Raw genomic sequence first — 20,415 nt, forward strand, 5'->3', positions numbered from 1 at the left:
AATGTAAAATGAGTGGCTATTTTTTTTTTTCTTCCCTTTTTTCTTCAAGAGCAGCTCAATCAGAACTGTGCCACTACCATCTTAGATGTATAGTACTACATTAAGGCTTGAAGGAAACAGGCAACACATTAACACAACCATAAATAATGCACACAAAGGCTCGTTCACCCATGTGCACGTCACCCAATCTTGCAAGTACCTCACTTTTTGAAATATGAAGTTAGCTGTGTCAGCACCTGATGGATCATTTCCCATTGGAGTCATTGTGTGGTGCTGCTCACCGAGCAGTGGTGTTGCTCACCGAGCAGTGGTGTTGCCCACCGAGCAGTGGTGTTGCCCACCTAGCAGTGGTGTTGCTTCAAGCTTTAACCACTGCCATGTTGGCTCAGGATTGGCTGTACTGTTGTTTTAGTGTCAGTGGTATTGTTTCAGGCCCAATGTGTAGGGCTGGAGGGTATTGTGCTCTCTTCTCGGGGGTATTGACCCAGGCTGATGTATATGTCCTTGTTTATGTTACTGGCCAGTTTGTCAGCATGGTGACAGTTTCACACTACAGGATCTCCACATTCCCACAGTCATTCACCTCTGACCTCAGCTCTTATGCTCCAAAGTTTGAATGTGTGTGGTAAAACAGCAGACTGAGAGCGAGTCTCCATCAGTGATTGACAAGTAGTGTTTGCAATAGCTGCTTGAGTGGGTTTGCATCATAGTGTTTACTTAGGGTGGAAAACACACTTTGTATGTTTGGCCTAAATCTAATCATGTACCTTCACGTTGGAGGGTTTTTTTGGCTTTTACCCCTCAGCTGTAAAAGGCTGACGGAGTATTGTCGTCACCGTACCGGGCGAGCGGCTGGGTGTCCGGGTGGGTGTTGTGGACTCTCAACTTTGTGAACATAATAATTCAAGAGCAAGGTGGCTTAGGATTTTCAAATTAATACCTTAGGCGCATATCCTAAAAATCTAGTGCGAGTTTAAATATTGGAGAGGTCAGAGGTCAAATGTTTCAGAAATCTTAAGGAAGTCAACTAGGATTTTGATGCTATAGGTACATCTAAACATGTGCTCATATGTGTGGACACAGCAGTTTTGCCTCAGTACATCGTCACAGTGAATTTTGAATAAAGAAGTTGCAATTTCAGCTTTAATTTGAATGTCTGAAAATGTAGGATTATGTACATAAATTTTTGATTAACCCCTCAAAGTTAATTATATAATATGATAATATGAGAATTGTCTTAAATACTTGGCTAAATGTCCTTTGCCTAGAGTCTAGAACACATGAAGATAACCAAATGTTGTGTTTTCTCCTTTGAGGTGCTCTGCTAGGGGTTTACTGCAGCCACTTTCAGTGTTGCTTGTCTTTGGATCTCCCTGCATCCACCTTTTTGTGTTCTGTATTGGGAAAGCATGCAGGTGTCTGTTCAGATCAGGTGACTGACATCGCTGCTGAAGAATATCACATTTCTTTGGCGTGAGAAACTCTTGGATTGCTTTTGCAGTTTCTTTATGGTTTTTAGCCATTTGCACTGTGAAGCACTGTCTGCGTTTGAACCTGAGCAGAAAGTTTAGCTCTGTACACTTCCCAATCCGTCCGGCTACTTCAATCAACAGTCAGATCATCAGTCAACACCAGTGGCCCAATTCCTTTGTAGTCCTACATGCCCACACCATAACATTACCTGCACTATGTTTGACAGCTGATGTAGTATGCTTCAGATTGTGAGTGGTTTCTTTTCTCATCATTCTGGTAGAAGTTTATTTTGTTTTCATGTGTCCAAAGAATTATTTTCTGAACTGTGCAGGCCGTCTTAGATGTTTTCTAGGCTTCCTGTTGTTGATTTTAAAAAGCGGTTTGCACCTTGTTGGTAGACCCTCTATATTTCCATTCATGAAGGCGTCTCATGATTGTAGACGGTGTTATGAAACCATGTTGTGGAATTGTTTTTCTTAACCATGGAAATAAGTCTGTCATCAAGCACTTTAGTTGTCTTCTGTGGTTTTTCAGACCTTTTGGTGTTGCTGAGCTGCCCAGTGCATTCATTCTTTTGAAGAATGCATCAGATTGTTGGTTTGACCGCTGCTAAAGTTTTTTTCTGTCTCTCTCTGATAGGTTTAGGTACTTATTTATTTACTTTTTTCAGTCTAATGATGGCCACTTTCGCTTGCACTTAGGGCTGTGCGATATGACCAAAATCTCATATCCCGATATAAGAGTTCTATCGTCTCGATAACGATATAAATCATAAAAATTTAACATTTTCTGTAAATTCTGTGAATCTCGGGCAGCTCAACTTGCGGTAAGTGTTTCCAGCTGCGCGTCATGTAGCTGGAGTTGAGTGTTTTAACCGATGCATGAAACTATACATTTTTAGACATAAGTTGTAACGGCCGCCGTTTTCTTTGTGAGTATTTATAACACGGCGTGCTGCGGGGAAAAGCCTGTTCTAACGTTTGAGTCTAAGGTTTAAGTCTTGAGCTTTATTGTGAAAGCTTTATGTGGAACATAAGCAAGCGGACACGCGATGGTGTTACCGTTGTTGTTGCTAACCACAACGCATAAAAACAGGCGCTTGTCTGTCCGTAGTGTGGTAATGTTAAATAAAAGAGAAAGAGAGAACTTTAAGAAATGAATATAGCCACTACAGTGACCATAAAAACGATGAAAAAATATTGCCGTAAACAGTTTATTTTGCGACACCACGAAACAAACAATAGCGTAAAATGAAACAATAGACGTTTTTATATCGTCATTTTCTAATTAATTGTCTTGCTCCATCATGCTTAAACTTAGAAGTACAATATATGGAATATGCACTACATTATCAAAACTCATGATATTTTGTTATAGGACAGGTGCCGCTACAGGATAAAGTCTGCCAATATTTGCTTTTTTGGCCATGCGGTGGTTGTCAAACTGCGGGATGTGTACAAATACCTTTAAAAAATATGGAAGAAAACTAGGACTATGTTTTGTTTAGTTCTTTTCATACTATATCACTATTGGAATGAACTCTCAGGGCATAACAGCAAAGGGACACCTTTATTTTAAATGCTGGCTTTGGCAAAATAAAACTAACTGAGCCCCTGGAGATGTGAGCTTGCTTTAGCAGTACAACAGTGCTCCAAAAGTCTGGTTAGTCCAGCACATGGACTTCAAAGAGTAGCCAGCAGGTCAACGTAGCTAAATACTGTCTAGTGCCTCTCAAACTCTGGGGTGTGCACAACCGGGTAAAAACATGTGAAACTAAGCTGAATACACATGATGTGCTTGAGTTTACCTTTTTTATTTAAGTAAACTTCATTCTCTGATTTATTTGTTATTATTGATTTAAAATGGGGGATGGGGTGCTTAAACTTTTTTCAGCATACTAGAAAACATTTGAGAAACACTTGCACTACTCTAATAAACCATAATATACTGCATTATTCAACAATGAAGCCCAGAGAAACATGCAGTTAAAGTCTGCATTGAGCAAGCAGCAGATTTCTTCATCTAGAAGCAGGACCATCGTAAAAAACAGAGAGGAACAACAATATTTAACACCACGACCACACCAAACTGCCACAATACCTTCAAAAAATAATGGCAACATTAGAACTGAGAGGCCATCTCTAGTTGCAACAGTAAAGGAATTAATATCCTTTTTCAGTCTGTTTACTTACAGCATACCATGGCTAGACAGGTGTGAGAGGGTGGGGTAAACGGGGTTTTTAAAATGATTGCAGTGGTTAGCACTGTCGCCTCATATCGAGAAGGTCTTGGGTTTAAATCTTAACAGTCTGCTGGAGCCTTCCTGTGTCGGTTTCTTTCAGATACCTTCATTTCCTCCCACAGTCAAAAGACGTGCGTGTTTGGCCGTTCAAAATTGGCCAAAGGTGTAAATGTGAGTGTGTTTTAGCCCCGCCGTGGACTGACAACATGTCTGGGCCTCAAGCCCGCCTCGCAACCTTCAGCTGGATGAGCAGTTAAGAATTTTTTTTTTTTGCTTTTATCGAGACTTCAAGCTGTGAATGATTAGGGATGTGATCACTTTGAGGAGCACGTGGAAGCTGTGTCATTGTTTGAATGTTTTGAATAAAATGACTGGTTTGCTAAACACGAGACTCCAGTTAGGTTCCTGTTAGGACTTCTGTGTTTTCCATTTTGTTTTTTAATAACTTTCACTCACTGGTTTGGTTTAGGCATTGAAAGCTGCTCGGTTAGCTTTAGGAAAAAAATGTTCAAATGTACCTTATAGCAACAGTAACCGTACGCACTAACTACTTATAATAATGCCATAACACTTTTCTTGAGCACACAACAACAAAGGTACACCTTGTACCTAAATGACTTGACACTTGCCACTAATTAATGGTCCTGATATAATAGTAACATAATAACATAAAAGCCTGGTTACCTCAGAGATGAGCCAACTGGCTAACAGCCAGCTAAGTCTTGTAACCTGTATTCCATGAAACGCGGCGTAAAAGTTTATAATATGGATGCAGCAGATTCTTACATCTAACAGTTTGATATAAAAACAGAAAACATTAAACATAACATCAAGACCAAAAACTGCTATTATAACAGCAAACAATAATAACATTGAAAAAATATAAATAAAGAAATTAAAATACACAACTCCTTTTTGTCTGGTACTAAAAGTACCATGCTTGTGGGTCTTAAACTGTGGGATGCAGGTGGGTAGTGAGTGGAACCAGGTGAGAGTGTTTGCTGATGCTTTTCAGTGATCTTTTTATTTAAATAAAATCACACTTTATCACACACTTCTGAAACTGTAAATAAGTGACAAAGCAGACTGATCAAACTTGTGGGCTTTCAGTTTCTGAAGTGTGCCATAAAAAGCTTGAGAACCGCAGGGTGTTTATGGTTTCAAGTTGCAGAAAGCATCTAATTTTGAAAGTGTAATGAGGCGTTATGTCAAAATGCCTGTGATGATATCGATCCACCACACCAGCCACCCACACGCACACATTCAGCAGATTAAATGATAGTGAGAAATTTTTGTCACAGTGTTGTTTATATGTGTTTTTTTTTCCGTCTGCTTGTTTTCTTTTTGACAAAGATGGCTGATAATGATACTTTTTTGTTTAATGTGAAGGGTTTTAGGGGACACTTATTTGTGCTGTGAGAATGCATTTACTCTAATGTTTGCCGACCAAATAATTTATTTCTTTTTTGTTCAACAGCTTAAGAAACAAAGCTAAGCTACTTAAAATGATGAGCTTATTGCCTTTACAATGACAAACTGTGTAAATGTACATCTGCTTCCCCCAAGTGGCCCAAAAGTGAAGATTTAATTGTTAGCTTAATCTTCACCTCTAAGTAAACAGACATTTTAGGTGCTTCATAATATAAAAATAGTCCACATCCTCCATTATATGTATTTTAACACAATTAGAATTATTATGTATGTTTAAGGAGACTCCATTACTGGATTAAACGCACTGTGTTTGTTTGAATGATTGCTCCGTGGTGCGTATACTAAACAGTTTCAAAAACCCTCTTCACTTCACACATCTGCAGTTCTGGACCTGCAGAGCGTTTGCATTGGTGTCCTTCTCAGATAAGCTAGTCGAGAGCATACCCGACCAAGACTTCATGCTGGCTAAGCCTTCTGGTTTCCTGTTGTCTCTCCACAAGTATGAATGAGATGAAATAAATAAATCCTCTCTTCTAGACTTTGCCAAATGTTATTAGACAGTTTTTACTGAACAAGGATTTGACAGGGTTTGCTGCACTCAGTAGAATTAGTGTTTTCCAGTGATTGTGGGGTTGTTGTTGTTGTTGTTGTTGTTGCTGTTTTGTTTTTGTTTTTTGTTAACATCAAGACAAAAGAGTGTCAGTGCTTGAACAAAAGTGGTCAAAATATGTTGCCATGAAAAAAGTCTGTATATCATTAGGCTCCAGTTTAAACAGCTTTTGCAAAAAGCAAAATGTTTCATTCACATGCCTAAAGAAACTCCTATGAGCACTGCTGTGTGCAAATTGTTTATGCATGAAATGGACTGGTTCGTAATCTTTCATACGGGAGGAAGGTCACCGGCCCAGGATAAGAGCACTATAAATTGTCCAATTGGTTGGTATATCATTGCATCTGTATTTCCAACATACATTTTTTTACATTAGATGCTGAACAAGGAAGTTGTAGTCATATGGTTGGTTCATATCCCCAAAATCTCCTTTAACCTAAAGATGTTCCTTTGACTAAAGATAACAACTTCATTCTGAGCAATGTTGGCCCCTCTGTTTATGTCCACTTCCCTTTTTTTCTTCTTCTTAATAGATTCGATGAATCATGTAAACAATATATATGTTTAGCAAATGCAGAACAGTATGTGTAACCTTACTAGTGCATACACGTTTAAGTGTTATTTTGACCTATTTGTGCTGTTTTCTCAGCATGATTAGATTTATCAGTTAGCAAAGAAAAAAATATGGGTGTTAGATGTTGTTTATATACTGAAAATTTGTAATTTTTGCCAGCTGCTAGGTGGCTAGCTGGGCACGTCTAAATCGACTTTTGTGGATGTAAACGAGAGATTATTGTTGTGACATAAAAATTATATAATAGTTTTATAATGCATCATAGGTACATAAAGTCTAAAATTAGGTCATTGTAGTCCATTGTTTGGGGAGTCGCTAAGTAACTTGATGACATTTATGTTTGATAGAGATGCAAAACTTTTGCTTATCCTTTACTTGTCAGCGAGTCTGTTAGTGTTCGCCGGTGGTAAGCGACATAATTTTGTCATCAGATGGTGTGTGCTGGGGGTCCATGGCGACGTCTGTGTGGCTGTCTGTTTTGTCTGTCCAGATTTTTTTGTGTTATGGAATAATTATTGATAGATATTGATTTTGAATGCACGAAAAGCCCAGTTCTGAGCTTTATTTCGAAGCTCAGCTGTTGAGATCTTTGCACATTTTCACACAAATGTCACTGGTGTCCAATTTTCCCTTTGCTAAAATTCATCATCACCTTTGAGCTAATTACAATCTATAATTTTCAGTAAAAATCAGTATACCAGCCCTACAGCAGAGACGTCCGAAAGCTGTGTGTGAAAAATGGTGTGGACGAAGTGAAGAAATGTGACACTTTTTTAAGAATTGTTCATAAATTACCTAAAAATACAGCTCTGTTATAAACACGGCCGTCTATAATTGGCCAGTGAGTGCAGATTGACAGCATATTTTTCACACTCTGCCCCTTCCTCTCTGCGTCTGTCTCTCACACTTGTCTGTATCTGCCCATCACTTTGCTTTTGTGTGTTTGTGTGTTTGTGTGAGCGTGTGTGACAAGTGAAACTTGAAGCTACATGTGTGTGTGCATCTGTGTGTGTGTGCATCTGTGTGTGTGTGTGTGTCTGCTCTGTTTGGGACCAGTGTGGTTTCTGTATATATGTTGATTTGGTCATTTCAGATGCCCGTGCCTTGTGCCTTAACTAAGACTCACATGTCAAAGAGGAAATGCTGATGTTCCCCTTTTTGTGTGTGTGTGTGTGTGTGTGTGTGTGTGTGTGTGTGTGTGTGTGTGTGTCTCTAACAGTTCAGTGTTTTTCATGGCTGAATATAGAACGGAAACTTCAGCACGAAGGTGCAACTCAAATGGATGGAGTTGTTTACCCTCATTTAGATACTACATGTTCTAAGACATACATTAAAAAGATATAATTACATCATGCTGTCATCCATCACACCTCTGGGATTCATTGGACACTTAGTTGCAGCCAGAGTGTTGTGTGATTCACAAACACACATTCATGCACACACATACATATTTAGCCTGTAGAAAGCAGTCTTGGAATTTCCTGATAACATTTTACCTAATGCCTCTACTTTTATATCTTTGGACTGTGAAGCACACAAGTACGATTTTTTTTTTAAATCTTTACTGAGTTGTTTTGCAGAAACCAGTTAGGTAATATTCTGGAAGCTGGTCATTGAACTCTCCGGTGTTTTATTTGTGGCAGTAATCAGTGTTATCCCTCTCTCTTTTAATTTTTCCAGATGTTGGCTTTGATGTCACAAACTCAGTCATCAGCATGTGGATGACATGCAGTTTCTACTGAGGGATAAGTTTAAGTAACTACCTCAGAACTATTGTTTCAATGAAGCTATTTAGATGCTAGCATTGATTTAAGTTTTAAGTCACATGCAGATAAAGTCAATTTTATCACTGAGGGAAGCAGTTGATAGTTCTTTTTATGTGTGATGACAAAAATATTTCTGGATGGACTTATATTAAGCTGGGTACAAACTGAAAGCTCTTGACACATCACTTTGAAGCTGATGACCGGTCACTTATAGGCGTTTCAGGCTCCGGTTGCCTAGGTAACCTAGGCAGTGAATACCTATTGCCAGGTCATATGACAGTCAGTGATATTCTTCACTTGTATTGGTAGTCGATTCAGTTGCTTGTATGAAAGAAGAGAAAACTTTATCTTGAGTGCCAGCAGATGCCACTATGATGTCAACTGCTAGTTTGCTAACTCCTGCTTTAAAGCTTGGGCTTAAAAGGCTTTAAAACTGGTATTTTGTTGTGAATCAGTTTGGGATGTTTATCTGTAATCTACATTATATGTAAACTATCAACACGCACAACCTCTTCGAACCTCGAAATTCTCTCAGGAAAAGCAGGAAAGCATTTTGGAATTTTTCTTTTCTAATTTTGTTTCCAGGGGGTACAGATAAGAAAAATGTGAGTTTGTATAATGGTTCCTAAATGTCTTTTTAAATTCACCCCTGCAAAGTTGTTAAGCACCAATCCCATTTTACAATTAAATCAATTTCTGAATTTCTGTCTCAGATCTAAAATTCTAGTTGGACTCTGAATGTAGTTAATATGAGATTATGTGTATGCACATATAACCCATTTGTAAATTTCCACCACTTTATCCCAGTTAATGTTGTGTTATGTTATTATCACAAACAGATTGTATGTAATTGCCAACTTGACCTCTCAAACTAAATGCAGACTGATAGCAGACTGGCTCAGTTTTATTTCTGTTTGATTGCCGTGTTGTAGCACCAAATTGTAAGATTAGAAATTCATTGTAAACAGTTGGAATAATTTTGGTTGTGCTTTTTTTTTTATTTTTATTTTTATTTTTTATCATGCATCTGTAGCATTCATCCAATTTAGTGTAATAAATATCACATCCAAACCTTTGATTTGAATATAGGTATATAAAGATGTAGCTCTGTGTTTAAGCACCCACTCTGTATAGATTCACAATTGAACTCTCTTAATAAAAATATACATAGATATAGAGTCTGTATCTGGGTTTGCATTGTGTAATACCACCTCTAAATCAGCAGACTCCCTGTGCTGTTGCTGATCAAAACAAGGAATGAACCCTTTGTTTAAAATGCCAAACAAAAAAATCCAAGTGTAATCTCTGAGGTTAAAGTTCACATTACACAGAGATCTAAATGAGTACAAATATTTCAAAACAAGGCAAAGCATTGTTTATTGTCCAGGAAAGACAAAATGAGACTGGAATGGAGGTAGAAGAATAAACAGGTCCTTTGAGGGCTAGCAGAAAGTACACTTAAATGTAACAGTAAACAGGGAAAGGAATGAGGATGAGGGAAAAAGTCAACAAAAATTCAAAGAAAGTAGCAAAAGAAAAGTAATTGCTATTGTTGGTTCTAAGAAGGAAGGGTAACGATACGAAGAACTATTAACTTAAGATCTTTATAACGTCTTGCGACAGTGTAGAATGTAAGTATATACAACACTCTCTATGTACTGCTACTCATGATTTATTGTGTTGCATTACCAGTTATTAGTGTATGCCAAGGTTCCTAAATATTATAAAGTATTTCTCTTGTAGAAAGAGAAAGTGTTTTGGTGTTTGTGCAAGTAATCAAGAGTGTTTCTTTTTTTTTTTTTTTTTTTTTTTTTTAAGCAATTCCAGATGTTGGCTTTAGCCACACTGATAATATTTCAGACCGAGTCATCAGTGTGTGGATGACACATAGTTTCTAGTAGGTAAACCGAACTGAGAATGAATTGTTTCTTTTTTTTGGCAGCTGACATGAAAAAGGTCGTAAAAGAAGGTTCAAATGCATTTTAAGTAATAGTTAATGGTAAGTGAAGAAGTATGGCTTTTGGAGAAGTTTTACACCAAATTCTGACCCTACCATCTGAATGTGGCAACAGAAAATGAGATGCATCATACCAGAGAATGTTATTCTTATATGGTCTTAATTTGGTGAATTCTGTATAGCACCTGGCATGGTCTTCTGCTGAACATCTGCTTCAAGGTTCAACGTGTTGGGGAGTCAGAGATGCACTCCTGCATACCTTGTTTGTAATGAGTATTCTCCACTGACCTCTGACATCAACAATTTTCAATTCAGTTTGATTTATATGCCGCCAAATCAAAATAACAGTCGCCTCAAGGCGCTTTATATTGTAAGCTAAAGACTGTACACTAATAGAGAGACCGCCAGCAATAAAACGACCCATTCTGAGCAAGCACTCGGTGTGACAGTGGGAATAAAAAACTCCCTTTTAACAGGAAGAGACCTCTGGCAGAATAAGGCTCAGGGAGGGGGATGCAAAGATTCTTGTTTGAAAATCCCAGCATATCAGCACACTCAGACCATCTCACACCAACAATGATACCACATTTAAAGTCACTTAAATCATCTTTTTTACCCTGTTCTGATGCTCCGTTTGAACTTAAGCATGGCTACATGCCTAAATATGTTTACTGATTATTCTGGTCGCATAAATATGCAACTAGAATAATTTCTGCAACCAGAGGAGCTGCCCCCTGGTGGCCATTAGCAAGAAAGCAGGTGTACTGCCTTTTTTTGGCAGAAGCCTGTGTCCATCTTTTTATATATAATCTGTTGCACCATTCTTAGATTTTCCCTCAAAGCTGCTTGGAGTTGGTTGCCCAGTTAACTGAAGCTTCACATATTTCTAATGCTTGTTTAATAAAATTTTCTACTTCACATGCATGAAAAGTCTCACTGGGAGAACACAGAAATATAAAAGGCAGATGTTCCCGGCTGTAACATTGGCACTGCTACACTTTAAAAAACAAGGGTGTAGAAGGGAGATAAAGCCCAGCATTGGATTTTATTTTTTAAATGATTTGGTCTGACTTTTATTGATCCTAGTAGTACAAGAATAGTAGGGGCCAAGCTTGGCTAAACTCTTGAGAGATCTAGGCCAGTATCTAGTATCTAGGCCAGAGGGAAATCGATGGTTGGAGAAATGTCAACAACAACTTCTTCTCCATCTGGTTCCCCAGTAGTCTATGCTGGCAGGTTGCCACACCTTTTCTGGTCCTCTGTAGGTTTCTAAGCATCCAAACATGCTGCGAGGCACACCCTGAAGAACCTGAAACCAGACATGCTGTGGATGGCAGCCATCCAGTTCAAAATATTCAGAAATGCTTGGGTTACTCAGTCAGCTATTTCTTTTTCTTCTCTTTTCTTGTTATTCACCGCTGGTTAAGACATTTAGATATTTGCCCATGACTATTTTTACTGTATGATCTGAAGAATCTGTAAACCTCTAAATATGAGAAGCTTTTCTCATCCCTGAACATTTTCTCAACATGTTAGAAGAGTTAATATCTGGAGTAAGAATAGAGACCTTCATGATCTCCGTGAGTCTGTTTGGATAAGAGCTCCCCTCAGGAAATCAATCAGTCACAGTCATTCATTGGCTTGTTTTTAAGGGAGTGTCAGCAGGCAACTGACTTGCTTCTCTTCACTTGACGTCAAGAAAGCAGGAGGGAAAGGAAGGAACTGTATAAGAACCCTTTATCGTGATGTGTTGTGAAGATATAATGCAAACAAGTGACATTTGGTAACTTATACAATGTGCTTTTACAGGGCCGATGTCCATCCAGTGAGCAATCAGTTCGCAAGTCCGTGCATTGTTTTCTTAGTCTGAAACAGCAGGTTTTAAACTTAAAATCAGCTGTGAGTACAACTTGTAGCTTACATAAACTGGCCTTTAAAGATTGATTATACTGAGCAGGCAGATTGGTTGGTGTATAGATTTTCCACATTCTTCACATATCATTCGGTGTACTTTGGACATCAGTCGTGTCAACACAGAAAACAATGTTCCCCTCTCAGTGGCTGTATTGCCCATCTGTCATTTTCGTTGCCAGTTCTGTGTGTTTGCTTATCTTCGTCTGGACGCTTTGCTTGTTTTTCTTTTGCAGCGTTGCCTTGCAGCGATATCCAACGCAGCTCTATTTGTTTGCCCATTATATCTTGTGTGCTTAACTAGATATACTAAGCCAATTTTGGCCGGCTGGTCAGTTGATTTGTCACATGCTCCTGTATTTTGAATGTTTGCTTTTAATTTGACGGAGCAGGCTGTGATGCAAACAAGTGGTCTTTAGCCATCTTATGTAACAGTAACGTTTGAACAGGCAGCGTTTCAAATAAACTGCTCAGAGCTCAAAGACAAAAAAAAGTCGATGGGGAAAAAGAATTTGAGTCAGACATTGGTAATAATGTACAACCATTTAGATGAAAGATGGCAAAAACCAGCATCGATTTCAGAATCTTCTTTAATTTTGTGTAAGTTTGTGTACAAAAACAAGAAAGCCGGAGTCCCTTTGCTTTCTGCATACAAAAAGGTTTTTAAATATGGACTATATAAATAGACACAGACACAAGAAGAACATAAATACAAGGAGTAGATAAAACTAAGAACAATACAAGTTACAGAAGTCTTAAAATATTATAATATTAGCACACTGATAACTTGAGAGTACCTTCTTATACTTTGTCTGCCAGTAAACTCATGTAGGAAGAAATGCTCCAAAGGTATGAGCAATATTATATTAACAAAACACATGGCTGCACAGGCATTTGAAATTTTGGTGACTTTTTCTATAATTAATCCTAAAGCTTTGCTTTTTGTAGAATCTGAAAGATCATGCAGAGACACATGCCTGACTTACCTGTCACATATCAGTGTTGTTATATAAGCCTCAAAACTCAAGCATCAATGCAGGTTTAGTCAAAATTCTGAGAAAACATTCAGTATAATGAATAATTAGTATGGAGCTAAAATATGGGATTTGAAGGTGGAAAACTACTTTTATAAATTATAAATCATAGATATGAAGGTAGCTCACAGATATGGATCAACAGGGATCAGTTATTTACGTGGTTGAAGAAAAGGAAAAAAAGATCAGATTGTTGTTGAACCAAGAAATTCATCTGTGAAATGCCACGTGTTAATTCATTTCTGAATGTGGGTGTGCAAAGTTGACCATGTATCCGAGAGGCTCGTCCAAACATGACATCATTCCTCCTTTGTCTCTGTAGATTTCCATCATCATCATCATACATGAGTAAAGGACGATAATAAAGAGTGTGTGCCAGATTTTAAAACCCTGCAAGCTTGTTTTCACATATGAACCAGACACTCATTTTATTGCCAGCAGATCGTAGAAGGTCTGAGAGGTTACACTCCTCTTAACAGGGCTGTGTTTTCTCTGCAGTTTTCTTTGGAGATGTGACAGGTTAGCAGTTACAAACAACACTCTGTATTGTGCAATACAGGCTCGTTGCATCAATGTGGCTATAAGAAGGAAGGGGGAAGAGTGAGAAAAACAAGTCATGAATGTTCCCCTTGTACAAGTCTGTGAGAACTTTTTTTAATCTCTTGTGCTGTTTGAAACTGAAAATATCCTAGGTTTAAACTATGTCAGTGTTTGCAAAGATTTCCATTAAAAAACACAAAAACTGGAGAAGTGCTTGTCACTCATACATGGAGCTGTTGTTGACTGGTTTGACAGGTGTTCTTCTTGACTGTCTTTCCCCCATTGCCAGCTTTCCACACCCTCCTGGCCAGATACAACCAGCAACTGTGAGGTGTGTGTGTGTGTGTGTGTGTGTGTGTGTGTGTGTGTGTGTGTGGGGTGGGGGGGGGGGGGGGTAGCAAGAAAGGGAGTGGGGATGTTTATGTGCAAGAAACAAAGTGTGGACTGTATAGGTTCGAGGGAGGGTGGGGGAGGGAGTGTGATTGTCAAAGATAAGTGAATGGTTTGTGAGTGTGTGTGTGTGTGTGTGTGTGTGTGTGTGTGTGCACTTTACTCACACAAGCACACATGCGTGAATTTGAGATTAGCCCCCACCTAATTGTGGGGAAGCACTCAGAGTGTATTAATGCCTGACCTGACCTCCTCTTCATTCACTCCATCCATTGCTCTGAAGACTTGAGGAAAACATGGAGAGTAGGAAAACAACAACTGCCGTTAACAGAAGGCAAGACGGCTGCTGCTGCCGGCTGCTCTGATTGGTTCAGTGGCAAAGGCTTGAGAGGCTGCCTATTGGCTGAGAGCAGACACACCTCTAGATTCTGTTTATTTGCAGCCAGAAAGTAAAGAGGAGGGGGGGAGTTGGAGGAACGGGATGTCGGGGAGGGGTGCGATTGTGAAGGGGTTGGCGGGTGGGTTACAGTTTGTGCAAAAACAGAAGACATTTGGGAGGAGGGGAACTGCATGTACACTCTGGGCGACTTCAGTTGGAGCTTGTTCAAAAACTTCTAGGAAACTAGGATGAATGTTTGTGTTCTGTGTGTGTGGTTGTGGGTTTGTGCTGGGCCCCATTAAAATCACAATCAGGCTCGCCTAATTTGTATCTCTTCCCAGAAAGTTTACCAAGAACTACTTGTGAGCGCTGTTGAGATAGAGGAAAGTCAACATCTTTATCTCTTGTATTATATCAGTATGTTTCTGTGGTCAAGCCTGTACTTGCTTGCAACAAAGGCACCAGTTCGTCGTCAACACCAGCTTAGTCACTTGTGTTTTTCACATTTGCCCTAAGGGTGGAACATGCATGTCAGTAATAATCACATGTTGTATACGGTGTTGGAGGGGAGACACAGAGGATTTTGCTTCATGATTTGAAGCAGTTAGATCCTTTGTTTTCCAGACACCAAAGCGGTAGGAGGAGCATACAGTGTTTGTGTAGCAGTCCAGGTGCACAGATCCTTTCAGGAGGTGAAAGGTCAGTCATTGAGCCAACCATTATTAATAGCTGCCAAGAGAACAGTTTAAAAGAAGTAAATCCTCTTATAATGCGGTTGCTGAACAACTCAGATATAATGTGTGACATGTTGTGAGGCTTCAGTAACTGTCATTTATAGCGGATAAATTGAGCATGTCCTTATTTTTGGTCTTATATTTTTTAACACCAGTAGCGTGGTGTTTAGCACTGCTGCCTCACAGTAAGAAGGTCCTGGATTCTTTTCAAGCTTGGATGTTCTCCCCATGCAAACTGGATCTGGGTACTCCGGCTTCATCCCACAGTCCAAAGACATGCATGGGGTTAGGTTAATTGACTGGTAAATTGTTGCTTCTAAAATTGTCTGTCGGTGTGAATTTTTGTCTATCTCTATGTGGAATGGATGGCGACCTGTCCATGGTGTACTGTGCCTCTCACCCTGTGACAGCTGGGATAGGCTCCAGCCCCTCCCTGACCCTGAAGCAGAAGAAGGTGGATGGATAATAAAACTGATGGATGCTCATATTAAAAATAATAAAATAATATCAGAAAATGTACAAAAGATCCACTCTTGGATTTTAATGATGCCATTGAATATGTATGTCCTTAATACAGTCAGGCGTATAGCTCTGGATGTGAATGCAGCAGCTTTGCCACTTCACATTCAGACCTTCTGTTTGAGATGGGTAGCCAATCAGATAAAAGTTGGCTTAAAGGGAGATGAGCTGAGGTGCAGCGTCACAGCATGAGATAAATGAGAGCTACAAGAATAAGTGCATAGAGTTGGAAATCATCATAATATAATTTAAATATATTTATTTGAAGCTCTAATTTTATCTTGGTTTGATGGATCTCTTTTTAGGGCTATTTTTTTTTTTTATATCACTGGTTCTGTTTTTTGGGTTCCTCATTTATTATAAACCATAATGTGAAGTAGGTTATATTTTGCTGTTGTTAACTATTTGTTATTAGAATATTTATTATTATTATGTTTTTTGTTTACATTTTTTATTTCTAAACAGAAATTTATGGGATGTTTCACAAGTCAATAATTGAGGAACCTGGTTTCAAACCTAAATATTTTTAATATTTATACTTTTAAATGTTTATTTAAAAGAAATGGGGATTGGAACAGTGGGCAAGACCAAAAACATGAAGATGATTTATACTTCCTTTCTCCTTTTCACATGTTTTTCCATGTTTTATAGTTTTTGTTTTATGTTTTATTAATCAATGGGATTCTTTGTTTTAGTTGTTGCTGACCACATTAAACCAGATTTTATCCCTCTGTAGTAAACAGATACCCCAATGCGTCCAAATCACATGACTGATTTAAGAGCCTTGCTGAGTCTCTGTTTCAACTTGTGTCCAAAAAGTCGAACTTCAAACTCTAAACCAGTTTTTATTCCAAACAATGCAGTTATGTCAATTTTTTTTTTTTGACAATTTGATGTATATAATTTGATGTAACCATGCTTACTTTGGGGAGATGTCTTACTGTAAATAACATATTTTATGATGAGATGATTACATTGTTAAATAAGTAAACTAATACATACAGTACAGGCACACCAAGCACACCATTGTTTTTCTTGTGACATTACCAATAAGTTTGATGTGTCACAAGGCCCTCTTCCTATTGAAAAACAACTTCTAAATGGCCACCATGGTCACCACCCATCTTGTGGCGTTTGCCCCTCACATATACTAATGTGCCACAAACAGGACTTTAATATCACCAACCATTCCCATGTTATTACGGTGTATCCATATAAATGGCCCACCCTGTAGTTTGATATTGCAAAGCATCATTTGCATCACTTAGACCTTAGAAGGGTGCGTGGGGTCTCAACCCATGAGTTAGTATGGGTATAGTATAGGTGCACTATCCCCTATTATAGGTTGTCATGGAAAATCACTTGATAGCTGGCATTGTGTCTTCTTTGATTGTGCAGTGTAGGATGGGTTACATATATAAACTAAAGTTTTACTTTTTGTTTCGCTGAAATAGTCATGGATATTTGGTAGAGAAAGACCACTGCTGTCTTTGGCCTGTCATAAATTACTCTTTCTCTCTTGTTGCAGTTAATTAATATCCAGAGAATTTTAAATTGGCTAAAGTCTTCAAATTACTGTTGTGTCAAGCGATAAAATATGGCACTTTTTAAGCATACACCATGCTTTGCATGCATTTTTATTTGATGGGCTACTTACTATTTTCTCTTTTCCACTGATTTAGTCAGTGGATTGTCTGTTTTGATTGCTAGTTGATTAATTAATCGATAATTTGAGCACAGTAAGTTGAACCATGCACTGCTGGTTTTGATTACTCACTGTAGCTCCTGAGGTCAAAGGTACTGTACATGTTTCTATACAAGTACATCTTGATCGCTCCTTCCAGTCTGGTGTGTGTGTGTCTGTGCACAGTGAGAGTGTGTTTATTAACAGGGCCAGCGAGTTGTGCCAGTATGAAAGCTCAGAGCTCTGCGGTGACATCCACTCCTTGTTTACCATCTCCCTGTTTCTGTGTATGTATAAGGAAGAGTATCTGGGTGTTCTGTGAAGTGTTAAGAATGTCCGGGCTAGCCTCTGGAAAAAGTTAGGGTTATTAATGCGTGGGCTGCTGAACTCTCCTGAACATCATGTGACAAACTAGCAGATATGGCACGTGTTATTGTGTGACGTCCTACCACACCCCAATCCTTACATCACCTCTGTGTGTTTTCGCTCTTTAGGCTGATGTATTTCTGTCACCTACTTGTTGATGTTCAAGCAGCTTGAACAGACCTCCTTCTGGTCATGTGATGTTTTTAAACTGTGACCTAAAAGTAAGGAACAAAACGAAAAAGTGTCTATGTTAAGGTTAAGTTTTGGCGGTGCATAATGCTACATTTTTGGGTAGTAGAAGCTACTTGATGACTAAGTGTGTTTATGTGCTCGTAACATAAAACTTGCTTGGCTTTGAAAGCAACTTTAGGACACTACTGTTGCACTCTAAGGGATTTAAGGGATTTAGTAAGCTCTAATAATATGTCACCTTGTTGTTTGTAGTGGTGGCTTCCCCTTAGACCACTGTTATGTGTAAGGTGCATTATTTTCTTCCACTTTGCCAAAGTTGTGTCAGTCAGACCTGATATATTGCATATGAGATAACACTTATAGGAGTAAACAAGTGATATGGCTGTGCTGGTGTTTGAATATTCACCTACCTGTCACCCCCTGCAGGAGGCTGCTGAGGAGTGAAAATTACATGTTCAAGCATGTTGAGACATGATCTTGTACGGCTCGGTGTGTGTCTCCTTTCTGTAGATCTTTTGTTTCTGTGTGTGTGTGTTTGTGTGTGTGCCGGTTATGGAGCAACCAGATGTGTCTATGTAAATCATCCACTGCAGATTTACCACTTTGTGTTTTTCCACATTAAATGTACACATCTTGAGTTTTATGTTAAGTGTGTAAACATACCTGCTTTGTGCACCGGGTTTTCTTCCTTCCTGTGTGCCAGTTCACTCAGAGTTTTATATACATCACAAGTGTTTGTATAGACAAGCACAGAGCTGTACTCTTGTGATGTATTAGCTATTGCAGCCAAATTGTGTTAAATATTCAGTTCTTTTGGTCAAACTCTTCCCATATGTGTGTGTGCAGCTGACTGCAGGGGAAAAACAGTTTAAAGCACTGCAGAAGCAACAGTGACAGTGGTGTAGCTGTGATATGGAGTCCATAACAGCTAGTATATTTGTGCATTGGTGTGTTTCAGGAGATTTGTGTGTTCTGTATGAAGCCTGTGGTCTTTGTACTGGCTTGCTCCCACAGTGCTCACTGGGTTAAACTATTTTATTTGTCATTGTGGGGTATGTGGTTGTGGCAGTGCCACTTGTAAAAACAGAGAGGGGTTTGCCGTGCATTAAAGATGCTGGTGGATGTTGTGAGGTCCTGGGTTCGACTGGTTTCTACAAACCAGTTTAGTGCCCTGAGGTTTTTGTTTTTTCTTCCAGTGTTATATGATATAATAGTTCAAAGAGCACACTGAGGGCAAGAGAGGGAGACAGAAGTGTGAACAACCCATTTGACAGTTGCATAACAGTAACAGTAGCTCTAAAAGAGGCAAAAGAATGAAGATTAATTAACATGAGGAAGATGAATGCACAAACAGTTGTGAGGGAAAGTTTGTCTCTCACAGGAAGTGAGGCTCTTGGTGTGCTACCCAGCACAGGAAGCAGAAAGAGTGGGTAAAAGGTCACCTGAGCTCATGAGAGGGAGTTTCTTCAAGGCTTTAACAGCTTTGTGTGTGTGATATCTACTGTAGCGTACATTAAAATGTTAGACATTAAGCTAAAGCAAGAGCACTTACTTTACAGTTTGCCTACCATGCAGGAACGTTTCAGAATGTAGTTAAACACGCTTGATGCTGTCAAACATGTTGTTTTTTGCTCGATGGGGGATGTCTAAACAATGTCATTCAAAGTGATTTGGAGATTCCAGCGTAGTTTACTAAACCAGTAACTTGTAGGGAAGGGACTATATATGACAGTGAAATGGTATTCTGGAATTGGGTGTATGTTTTTAACACCAACAGTGTGAATCCTTCCTGTTACCAATTGGAGATGCTTTCAGCTTGCATTATGGGAAGGCACAGTATGCAGTTTTTTGACTCATGCTGAAACATTCTTTTTAAAAATGTTTTTGTCCATAACTCAAGAACATTTTACACACAGCTAACTAATAGACATAGTTACAACTTTGTAAATGTTAAATACACTGCATTTTTATGCAGTGTTATTTAACTTATTTACCACTATTTACCACTCAAAGCACAATTCACATTCAGCCATTTACACACAAACATCTTCAGTGCTTTAGGCTATGGTTACACAGTTACACACACCCAGTTTCGATATCTTGACTTCACATAATTGGAGTAATTAAACTAGTAGACTATGCTTTCTTTTAAATAAAAGTGCTCAAAACAACACCCAAATCTTTTACCTATTAACCTAAAACATAATTACACATTGACCATGCTCACATATTAGTCACAAAAAAGGACTCTCCACCCCACAGAGATATAGAGAATAAGGAAGAATAGGAAGAAGATTAAAATCACAGTCACCTCAAGGTACTTCATACTGTAAGATAAAAACCCTATACTCTTTAAGAGAAAACCCCAACAATGAAAGGGCCCCCACCCTCCATGAGCAAGCAGTTGTCAACAGTGGGAAGGAAAAACTCCCTTCGCACATTAGAAACCTCCAGTAGATCCGTGCTAAGGAATGGGCAGCTATGTGCTGTGACTGGTTGGGGCAATGGGAGGGGAGGAAGATGAGACAAAACGCTGACTAAGTAGTAATAATGACAAAAATGTAATGATATACTACAGTGGTATATAAACATGTGGGGAGTCAAAAAAAAGTC

The 20,415-nt window shown here is 38.8% G+C and overlaps 1 protein-coding gene across 1 annotated transcript in view; it reads left to right on the forward strand.

Annotated features, from left to right (window-relative positions):
- The window catches only part of sesn1 (sestrin 1), a 65,891-nt gene that overhangs the window by 11,225 nt on the left and 34,251 nt on the right, over positions 1–20,415 (forward strand). The gene's annotated exons all lie outside the window — the stretch shown is intronic.

Source organism: Simochromis diagramma, unplaced genomic scaffold, assembly GCF_900408965.1.
Source record: "Simochromis diagramma unplaced genomic scaffold, fSimDia1.1 OVJJ01000802.1, whole genome shotgun sequence".
NCBI lineage: Eukaryota > Metazoa > Chordata > Actinopteri > Cichliformes > Cichlidae > Simochromis > Simochromis diagramma.